Source organism: Anarrhichthys ocellatus, unplaced genomic scaffold (genome assembly GCF_004355925.1).
Source record: "Anarrhichthys ocellatus isolate YVR2014 unplaced genomic scaffold, GSC_Weel_1.0 scaffold54, whole genome shotgun sequence".
NCBI classification, from domain to species: Eukaryota; Metazoa; Chordata; class Actinopteri; order Perciformes; family Anarhichadidae; genus Anarrhichthys; species Anarrhichthys ocellatus.
Genome location: NW_022280084.1, coordinates 1,916,466 through 1,928,295, shown reverse-complemented (window position 1 = coordinate 1,928,295; position 11,830 = coordinate 1,916,466). Strand labels below are relative to the sequence as shown.

General features: G+C 42.0%; 1 protein-coding gene and 3 non-coding genes across 5 annotated transcripts in view; all 4 read right to left on the bottom strand.

Moving 5' to 3' along the window:
• Positions 1-11,830, bottom strand: part of LOC116396198 (contactin-associated protein-like 4) — an 82,218-nt gene that overhangs the window by 62,721 nt on the left and 7,667 nt on the right. The gene's annotated exons all lie outside the window — the stretch shown is intronic.
• On the bottom strand, positions 1,759-1,841 carry trnal-uaa (transfer RNA leucine (anticodon UAA)). The gene has a single exon. It is a non-coding gene; the product is annotated as a tRNA-Leu (tRNA).
• trnal-uaa (transfer RNA leucine (anticodon UAA)) lies at positions 4,508-4,590 on the bottom strand. Its single transcript has one exon. It is a non-coding gene; the product is annotated as a tRNA-Leu (tRNA).
• trnal-uaa (transfer RNA leucine (anticodon UAA)) lies at positions 4,849-4,931 on the bottom strand. The gene has a single exon. It is a non-coding gene; the product is annotated as a tRNA-Leu (tRNA).

Sequence of the window (11,830 nt, the reverse complement as noted above, 5' to 3'; positions counted from 1 at the left end):
AGAGAGACAGAGAGAGACAGAGAGAGACAGAGAGAGACAGAGAGAGAGAGAGAGAGACAGAGAGAGAGACAGAGAGAGAGAGACAGAAGCACTTTAAAAACACCGGGCCGGTTTCTCTCAGCTGAGCTTTGGCATTTAAGAGCCGGCGTCCCTGACATTGTGACCAGTGAAGCACAAACACGGACGACTCAGAGGGAAATGGAGCTAAATGTTGAATACCTGCTGGACTCTGCAGCCACTGAACCTCGACACCGACCCCGGCTGTGTTAGACAGAGATCTCCATGAATATTAAACCGCTGCAGCTTCACCCTCGGCACGAACTGGAAAACAAACGCACCTCCTTTCTGTTTCTGTCAGACTCAACGTCTAAACAAGGGTGAACTTAGAGAGCTTCCCCTGGCATTTACCTTTGAGGCTCCAGACTAATGAAGTTGACATTTCTGACTAAGTAGCATTGTTTGAAACCAACAGTAAGTGGTTCAAGATGTCAGAGCTATTTCAGCAGAAAAAGCCATTTCTTTGACTCTGGAAAAGCTATTATGACAAATAACGCTTGTAAATTGAGAGCTGTTTTGCTTCAAGATGAGACCACTTCAGATGCAATTGCAGGAGAAAATATAGTTGAAGAGGTGATTGATAGATGTCTCAGCCTGTAACAGAACATAGAAAGGGATTAAGCTCTCTTAAATCTACTGTGGCAGAAGATAACAGTGTGGACTGACCTATTACTGGGCCAAAATGAGACCCCATTACTTCCTCAGGTGAAAAAAAGAAAAGAAGTGTAATGCAGAACTTCACTGACAAGAGCAGGTTTTTAATCTCAATAAAATATCCTCCCATTAAATGAATGTGTAATAGCTTCTTGTACCTGATGAGGATTTAAAGGGAGAGAAAGAGTCAAACCTCTCCTACTCTATTCATCCACAAGTGTCTTCTGTCATTCGGGGTGAATAAACTGAGAATCTGACGGCAGTAAAAAGTCAGTAAAAAAATCTTCGGAGTCCCGGGGCCTTGGCGCTGTCGAGCCCGATTAATCACGACTGACGTGATGGGTAGACTTGTACTTGGCACAGGAGAGCCAGAGAGGGAGGCCACAGCTCATGCACCTGCATTGTCCACTTCTTTACTGTTTCGCTGAATAACAAAGTGCCCACAGAGTCCACGACGGAGCCGGAGACCCTGAATACCGATGAGCTCCATCCATCACCTCCACAAACAGCAGTGAACAGAAGGTCCTGCACTTCAGAGCTCCGTAAGCCCCACAGACCCAGAGTTCAGTGCTACTCAGTGTGAGCCGACTCGTTCAGCCATTCAGAGCATGTAGCAGTAAGCAGGATAATGAGGCTCCGGCGAACGCTTGTTTTTGCTGCAGAGCACCAACAACCAGCAGAAAACATCAATGTTCATATTACTAATCCGCTCAACTTCTACCTCCAGTTAGACCCGAAGAGACCGCACTGAAAATCTACTTGGGACTTTGAGATGGCACAGTAATATTTATCACTAATGCAGTTTTGTGGTACAAAGATAATCTGATGATGCTGAAGACTTGAGGATGTCTTGGTGACACCAGCCTCCTCAGTTTGCATGAGCATGTTACTACAGCACTGAATGCATTATTAACGGTTGTAAGTAGTTTTCTTGTTCACGTAGCATTAAGTTTCTGCCTTCATTCTCAAGTAGAAATAACTTCACTTGATGTTCAGCTCTTTGCTGGAATAATACTAATGTATCACAATGTGATCACAATGAACCTTTACCAGGAGTGGGGTTTGAACCCACGAAGGCTTTTGCCCATTGGATCTTAAGTCCAACGCCTTAACCACTCGGCCATCCTGATAATTTCGGCAGCATCTATACCATCATTATCATTGTCATTATCATTGAACTGCAAGTCAATATTTCAATCAAATAATGAGTTGTCTGGGAACTTAATTTTCGTAACTTTCACTTTAACAATCATTCACAGAATAAACAATATACCACGTTCACGTCTGTACGGGAGGCCTACATTTAAAGCTGCAGTCGGAAGCAGGTTAGCTTAGCTACAAAACAAAGCAAAACAAAACCCACCAAGAAGAAATGCTTGAGTTTAATAATGAATACGTTATGTCTCATTTGTGTAAAACCGATCTGTTGTGGTTGTTTCCATACTTTAGGATTTCATGCTTTAATTAAATGAGCATGTTAAGCAGTGAGAAAGGAGCCTCCTCAGTTTGAATGAGCATGTTCCCACGGCACTGAATGAAGTCGAGTCAGGCAAGCCTGGGTGAGCTGGAACACTAATCACAGTGAGAGAAAATCAAATATCACAACATTTTTTACCAAATCCTTCAATATTGATATTGCAATGATGTTGTAGGCTTGACCATTGGCGGTTTCACGAAATATTTAGACGCAACTTCTTGTTGGCGACCCTGTTGATGTAGCACAGTGTCAACAAGTTCTCAACAGTTACAGTGGAGCAGTCGGTGGCAATGACATTCGTGATCTCAGGCTCCCTTTAACTTCTAAACAGGAAACGTATGAAAAACAAATCACCAAAATCATCAAAAATAGGAATAAAATATATATAAAATAGAATACTGTGGTGGAATAGTGTGCAGTAGTGGTTAAATGAATAAACAAGATAAAATTAATATATATATATATATTTTAATTAATTTAATGCACACACCGTGTTGGATTTATATTCTGGCCGTGACAGATAGAACAAGCTGATTAAAACTGCTGAATTATTCAACAGGAGCCAGTATCGGTTCTCAAGCTGCCTGTGGCCCGCCTTAATTGATTAATTGAAATGCAGAGCAGCGTACCGTGCTAACTAATACCCCGAAGGTAAGGACATGGCAGGAGCTCTCCTCTCCTCGTTTAATTAGCATTGCTTTGACACATAATTAATAGCACAGAATGAGAGAATCCGATCAGGCTTCACACCAGCATATGGCACCTTCCATCTACAGCCATGCTGCAACTGCAAAGACCTCGCCCAGCCATTTAATGCACTTCATTCTACATATATAAACTGACACGGGGGGAATAATTTTACTTATTTTAGGATAATATAAACATAAATTAAGTCAACCTATCCGGAGATTGTTTACGCTTATGCTTGAAACAGACATTAATAGAAACAAAACAACGGCAATCACATTTAAAGGTCTTATTTATTATGTGCACAAAATAAACTAATCAGTAGAAATGGCAATTTATAAAACACAGCTGAGGTTTGAACAATAATAATTGCATTATAGGATCTATCCGTGAATGAAACGCACAGGAAACGGCCTCTCCTAATAGTCAGAAAACAAGCTAAAAGATAATATTTCAAATTGAATGCTTAACAAAACGTGACAGATTAATGCACGAAGAAGCATCTGAATAGGCTACGAGACATTTACATATTAATAAGACCTCTATTGAGGAAAAATAGTAAGAAAGGGAGTCCATGCTAATGAATGAAGAGAGAGGTCGCTGAAAGAGGATATGACTACAACGGTGACACATAGCATGTATCTGGAAATACATTTTAAGACTAAACCGACAAACACGAGTCACACCACACATACATTCTGTAGTTGCTATCCCAACCTGAAATACACCTTTTTGTATTTAGAGATCTATGAAATCCTGGCAGGACTTGCTGAACTAATTTGCATTTCAGCTGGAAAGTCAAAGAAATGAAATAGAGAAATAACACAAGAGCAATGGGTAGCACTATTCAGCCCTGTCTCTTGAAGATTACACTCCCTTAAAACAACACTTTCTTGTGAATTAAGTATTGAGGGAAACTTTTTTCCGTCCTGGAATACATTTGCTTTTGTTGTATCACAAATATGTTTCTATTAAGTCTGCAGTGGTCCGCATAGGGAGAAAGTCTGGGGGGTGGATCGGTTGAAAAACACAGGGGACTGTTGTTAGTGTCCTGTGTGGACTGAGTTCCTTTGTTGCGCCTTTGTCTTGTTTTAATTTACAATGTTAGAGGTGCCAGATCCGACATTGTGTCTCAATGGCTCTCAACATGTCGACCGGCGGCTCGTATCTAACAATGCAAAAAGTGCAAACTACGGTGAAAGTGCTGACAAGTAAACCTGAGGGGCAACCGGAGGAAGGGTGCTACGCATTCAACTAGTTTGCAAAGTTGTCTTTTATCCAAATAAAGCCTATGAAAGCCACAAAATGTCAATGTCAAAAACTAGTGTTTCATTACAAATAAAGTGAACATTTGCGAAAGTGCTGACAAGTAAACCTGAGGGGCAACCGGAGGAAGGGTGCTACGCATTCAAGACGATGCCATTAACAGCTGTAACCACCGTATGACAGCGGGGCACGTTTACATGCACTAAAAGCACCTGCTGCTGGCACGGCTTTGCCAACAAAGCAAGGCGGAGCTCTGATATCATGTCGCTCCATTTTCTGTTGTAGAAATTACTCCACCATAATTTCAGCTCTTCAGCTCTTAGTTATTTGTTGCTAAAGTAACACTAATATATCACAATTCCTTTCTACCAGGAGTGGGGGTCGAACCCACGAGGGCTGATGCCCATTGGATCTTAAGTCCAACGCCTTAACCACTCGGCCATCCTGGTGTTCATTAGTGTTATAATAAAAACAAGAAAACAACAATATTAGAACGACATCAGTCGTGGGCCCCGAAAAGATGTGTTTACGTTGAGATGACAGAGACCGATAGCCAGCCAAGTGTTCTTAAATACAGAGGCTATAACCTTTTTTCCAAGTTGTTGGAACACAATTGTTCACATTTCTGCTCAAGTAGAAATTACTCCATTAGACAAGCTCTTAATTGTTCACTGCTAGAATAATACTATCATATTACATTAATCTTTTACCAGGAGTGGGGTTTGAACCCACGAGGGCTTTTGCCCATTGGATTTTAAGTCCAACACCTCAACCTCTCGGGCATCCTGGTGATATTTGCAGCTTCGACAGCATCATGATCATCATCAACATCATCATCGTCATTCTGCACTCGAGATGAACACGGTAGAATAAAAGCTTTTCTGCTTGGTGTCAAAAGATCTGTCAGATGGTTCATAAATGTGCAATAATGCATATGTACAGGGAGCAGCCCACACGGAAAGCAGCCTAATGCGTACGACACTAATCATCCGCTGCCTTTGAAAGGAGAGAACAACCCTCCTCCTCACTGCGTAGCGATGTGGGCGGCTGTGTGGGGAGACAGACATCAACCAAATGAAGTGATCAAAAACAGCAACAAGCAGCATTTAAAACCTCTTCATCTTCATACTGCCAGATTTAACTAAAGGAAGAAGAGAGAGTTGGAAGAAGTTGTTGAGAAACAAGATCATTTTTCTTTTTTACCCAGGGTGCAGTACAAACACTGCTGAAGCCCCAAATATACACTGTCAATCATAACAACACAATTATGCAGATTTAGAGGGAGGGCTGCAGGCTACATTACTTGTACTAATAGCTCCAGAGGGAGATATCATAAAACACCTACTAATCTACGAGCTGCACTAAGTAAGTGGTTTGAATATATTTGCCTCTTAATTGAAAATATCAACACATTTACGTAGAGAAAAAGCTTATTTTCATTCATTCAGGCAAAAAGAACACAAATATTCACATCATCCAGGCAGCTTAACAAAATTAATTTATTTCACAAGTGAGACATTAAATCAAATGGGACACTAGGGGGGGGACAGTTTAAGGAGTTATGTAGAAAATACTGATGCTAGAACAGCGAATTAAAAGCCTCTTTTCTTGTCACTTCACTGATCTAAGGGTAATGTGTTCTTAATAATTGGATAATAGGAGCAACATTTTGAGCTCCCCGAAATGTTTGCGAATTTTTTTGCCTCAAGCACTGAGGTGACGTGATACATATTCTACAAACTGCACAGTGAGTTTGGATATGCCAACTTAAACAAACTCACTGTTAAAAAACAATGACACTACTTTAATAGGCTGTAGTGGTATGCCGAACCGTGACGGTCCGGTGCACGCAGGTGCCCGGTATGCTGATTGATGCACGTAATGCGGAAACAAAGTCCACAAGCGTGAGTTCCGCCTACAGAGACTTTTAGCCGTATGCCGGTAGCCACATTTGCTGAGGCTAGCGCAGCAAGATGATTGGCGTGCGAGTCAGTCACACTGTGGCGATTGCCAATGAAAGGCCGGGGTCAGCAGTCTGTCCACTGAACGCAGAGCGACAAAGTGACTGAGCGTGACTGAGATTTGTGAAATTGCAATATCATTAGAAAAAAAATCTCATCAATTTGCAGCACTGCTGAAGAGACAAAAAAAATGCATATGCATACGATACCTATACTACTGGTGCTGCAGTAACATTGAGTTTTATAAAAGCTCCACAGGACATACAGCGGAGAGTGCAGCTCAGTCTGTCTCTGTCTTTTCCTGTGAGTGTGTGTGTGTGTGTGTGTGTGTGGAGCCTCTTTACACTTTCACTAAACCACAACAGCAGCCGCAGTCACAGCATCTACAGTTCTACTTTACAGACGTCTTCCCGCGGGGGACGTTAGCAGATAAGTGCTCTTTAAAAAAACTTCTCCGCAGATAATTTGATGTTGTCCGTCTTCTCCCGCCCATCAAACACTCGGAGCTCGGCTTCTCCCGAGACTTCTTCAACTAAACCAAGAGTGTTTGTTCCTTCCAGGAGTTGTGGAGACGAGCTATGAAGCAGCACTTTCACATTGAACTACTAAACCATCACAGGACAGTGTAATTGGGGATATCTGGGGGAAACGTCATGACAGACTCCTCAGACTCCAGGGCACCGGTCAGAAATACAGGATATGGTGGTGAACATCTCCTGTCATCGCTTGTTGGTCACATCCTTCTCTGAGCAGATCGTTCGTGAAAATGTCTGATCGAATATAGAAACTTCAGCACAAAGAGATTGGTGCATGAACAGTCAAACTTTTTCAATTTGAAAAATCATGAATCAACCAGATTGAAGACATAGCAGGCCTTTCAGAACATAGCTTTTTACACCAGATAACACATCAAACCGACACACCGTGTTCTTCACACCAAAGAGCTGCTGGTGGTTTGGGAGCAGAAGATTAGAGTTGGCGTTGCTCCAGACCAGTATTACACACACTCACTGGTATATGCAGCGTGTTCCTGCTTGGAATAAGTAGAAAAATCTGCCAGTAGAAAAATTCCAAAGTGAAAATTCAAGATTTCTGGATATAAGATGTGATATTTAGGTCTTTAAACACAAAAATAGATCTATAGAATAAGCTGGGGAAACGAATATTGAGCTCTATATCACTATTAGGATGTGTGTCATAATAAGCCTGCTCAAAAGTGGGTTTTTTCCCTTAACAAGATATTCAAGATATAAAATACTTTGACTATTAATTACACAGATATGCTTTGTAAGATTCAGCATTTTTGCAGCGTTTGTTTTCTGCCTGCTTTCAATTTAATATTTTCCAAGAGTTTCAAGCGTTTCATCTCCATGTTGATAAAGCACAAATTTATTCATTTTTAAATTTTTTTTTCCTGCTTGGTATGCTGGGAGGGATGAAATTCGTCACTCTTGTTATAATGATACGTCAGGTCGAGACCTAAAAACCTCCGACAGCAGCACTCACATCAGCTACATCAGACTGCACTGAGGGTCCAGTTGCAGTACATCTGTTCACATGTCTGATGAGGACTGATTGAGTATAGATCCCTGGAGGAACATTATCTTTGCTCCCGTCTCTACTAGAGGACGGTTTAGGGTTAAGTGCAGAATGTCGATGGGGATTCAGTGTCATTACAGATTACATATCTAATCACTTCACTGTTGCTCCATGTCAAAACCTAATGTACTGAATGTTACGTATTATCATCTAAATCTTTAACATCAGTAGACAATATAACTATATTATATATCTGCCTCTTAAGTCTAATGGAGTTTGTATTGAGTATAGTCTGTCGTATTCTTTATACTCTTTTGGACTTTGGTTAAGTTGTAAGTTTGCAGGTTCAGGCCCTGCACACCCACACAGGTGTTTCAATAGTGGAATAGTCTCTTTAAGAATCTTATTCTCCTCAATTCATAACACTAATCTATTCTTCAGCTGACTTTAAGCGTCCGTTTAACCAAAATCCTTTAAGTAGGTAATGTATTTCAGAAAAAACATTTTTGTTATTTGATGAATTTGTCTTTACAACCCGACAGCGATCAATAAATCAAAAGTTGTATTATGCACTCATTGCCCGTGCAGTCATTGTGCTCCACAAGCTGCTAGCTTCACGGATATGAGTACTGACAATAAACAAGTTCATTGTTTACCTTCATTATGATAATTCTGGGGGAGTGGCTTTGGATGGAGGCACTCAGAGACGGGCTGTCTGTTTTGCAGATTTGGCGACTTTCTAGCTACATTGAGCAACTTTTGGAGCTCGTGCTGCGAGCTGTTTGAAAAGAACAAAAGACTAATGGCTGTTTTGTTTATTGGTTCTATACTATATAATACATTTATTATGCTACAATTACTATAACTTACATGCCATGGCCTCATTGTCACTGCAAATTAAGTTGGATCCTACATCAGTCCTTAACTCTTATAATAATGACATTAATGACATAATGTGAATAATAATGTGAGTAATCCTAGTTTGAAAAGGGCTGTTTCTTCAAATTTCACATATCAGTAGAATCACTCTTTTATGGGCCAGGCATTAATATTAATGCAGCTGCAATCTTGCAAATAAACCACAACTTGCAGCGCTCTTCAAAACCGAGGGTCAAAAGCCAGCGGGTGGTGTAATTGTAGAGGCAGTTGAGAATGTCACAGCAGGAAACTGCTGAATTATCTGAGCAAAACTATCTCTACATCCCTCCAGTATCTTCATCGTCACTCTCTCTTACTCCCTTCACTTCTATTGAACCTTCTACCTTCCTTACTAACCTCACTTTTATCCTTTTCCCCGAACTTCTCTCCTTTTACTGTCCAAATTCCTCTTTCCTCCTCTCCCTTTCCTCACCATACCTGTATCTTTCTCCTCCTCCTGAGCCGTCTCCTGAAGTCAAATCATCTGAAAGATGTAAGCCGGTGCTTCCAGAAAGCAGATGGTGGCCCGTATGCACACACACACACACACACACACACACACACACATACACAGCAAAGTCATTGAGGGATAAAATGGGAAAGGCAGCAGAAAATGTCACTGCAGTTGTGAGAAACAGAGGGAGTACTGCTACCAGACAGCCTGCAGACCGTGACTCCTAAACTGTATCCTCTCATACTTCATATTGCTCTTCCTCCACTTCTTTCCTCCCCTTATCCACCTTCAATTGGCCTCACCTTTTCTCCTGCATCCCACCCTCCTCCCTCCTTCCTCCTCCTCTGTTTCGCCTCAATGTGCTTAGCTTTGATTTAGCTCTGATTCGTTCTGTTGAAATCCAGCCTTCCCCGTACGTCTTTAATGGCCACTGACTCAGCGCCGTCCTCCTCTTTAATACAAACTGACCGGCCCTGCTTCGTCTCATCAGCACTCCGCAGAGCTGTGGTCACGCAGTACTGACTTCATGAGAAATACACAGCAGTGACAGCGTCAAGCTGTGATCAGCATCTATTTTAGTTTGAAGCGAGGACACATTAGAACCGGGTCTGGGAAGGTATCAGGAGGTTATGTAGATGCACTGATGCTGAAGACAGATATTTGCCAATTAGGCTTGCCCAAGTTTGGTAGAGTCCCTCAGCAACTTATATTAACTCACTTTCCAAGGTGAACCGTATTATTCTAATGCGTGGAGGACATATCAAAATGTGACATTAAAATTCCCATAGCAGTCTGAGCCTCTCTCTCTCTCTCTCTCTCTCTCTCTCTCTCTCTCTCTCTCTCCATGCGGAGCCTGTATTTCATCACTTTTAGTATAGGTTAAAGTGAGAGTAAGGGCAGTGCCAAAATTGTTGCAGTAGCTTGCCAGTTATGGAAACTTAACATAACTGCACCGCAGCATATCATCAAACTTCTGTGATATAATGTGGGATGAGATAACAAAGAGCAGAGGTCCCTCCAACGTCTTGGTTTGCTGTTGTTGCAGTAGCCTGCACGTGCCTTTTAGTGCAGTCACTTTGCATGTAACCAGTGGAAATTGACACGCCTGTCATGTCCAAAGCTGGCGCTCGAGGGGAACCTAGAGCGTCACAGTTTGAAGCTCAGGGACACTGACCAAGCGTCGATATATACGATGAGCTGGGAGTGCGGACGTGTCTACTGAACAGGCTGGCTAATAGCCACCACTCTGCACTGAGCTCATACGGCGGTTAACGCTTATAACACCGTCCCAACACACAGCGTCCTCGTAGCTTTTCATGTGAGACTGGTTATGCAAAGTCTCAACTGAGTTGAATCTACTCTTTTCCTGTAAACAGATAGTTACACAGTCGCTCACAACTGAAACTGGAAAAACAATCACAGAGAAAGTTGTGTCCCTCAACATCTGAGTGACGGAGTATCCTGACCTCCACAGATAGAAACGGATCCAGAATTCCAAGCGACAACAAGTCATCTGAGTTGATGACAATCTCACATGATGAACGGCTTCTTCTTTTTTGGGAGACAGGCTCCTTCTGGGGACGGCCTTGAACAAGTACAGTCCAGCAGGTCCCAAGATCAAACAGATGGACCGCAGTCCCCCTTCAGCTCCTCACTTAACTACCTGTTCCTGAGTTACTAAATCCAGATTCATGACTGGTGGCTCCACATCCCGAAACCTTGACTTCATCAGGTCCCAGTCATGGCTCCATTTTGCCAGCACACATTTCTATAAATGACACTAAAGAAGAAATATGAAGGGGATTTATCCTCGGCTACTCATCCTGGCTCTCACTGATGCTGCCCTCTAATGAATCATAAACCGGGAGGTTTGCTGGGAATTTCAATAGTTTATATTCACAGGTTTATGTTCTTCTCGGTGCAAACAATCAGCTTACTGGAACACAATAAATTCATATGACACAGGGCAGCGCATGAAATAGTCTGCTGAATTTGCACCCTCCTCTGTATTTTCTTCACCAGATTAATCCTGGAACAGATGAGGGGTGATTCATGAACTCAAAGATGTATTATTAATGATTTATGATGCGATTTAATCACTAATATTCCCCTATGCACATTTTAAATATCCAACTCAAACAGCCTTCATTGGGTGAGTAATAACACCGCCCCTGAATTTGCCATTCAGCCTCCTGCATCTCAATAACCAGCTTCATTTTCAAACATGTTAATAACCAAACCATGCTGTCTTTAATCTGATGTAAGCTAAAGGCTAAAATATCATGATCACCTGCGTTTCATGTCTCTTTGTGGCGTGATCACAGGACGAATGGAGGACAGGTATAGCAGAAATATGTAGAACCAACCTGAATGTGAATGAATTTCACCTCGACTTTCACCAAAAAGAGTTTCAAAGTCAGCAACTGATTTTGAGGCAGGACAGGACGCCTTTCTTCCTCTCTGCAGGCAGAAAATAAACTCCTAAACTATACTTTCAAAGTTCTCTCCTTCAGGATGCCGGGGAATCCAGAGAACCAGTGAACCGCCATCGTATTAACACGCACGCATGAGGGTGAAAATGCAAATCAGCACACACACACACACACACACACACACACACACAGCACAAGTGGTATTAGCTGTCATTAAGCTAGGATTAAAAGCCATTAAGTGTTATTGATATTATCTGCCATTCGGCTATGGTTATAGCACACACTCCAGTGGCTCTGCTCAGAGGGGAGATAAAGGCTTCAAGGAAGACTGATGAGGCAGAGAGAGAGAGAGAGAGAGAGAGAGAGAGAGAGAGAGAGAGAGAGA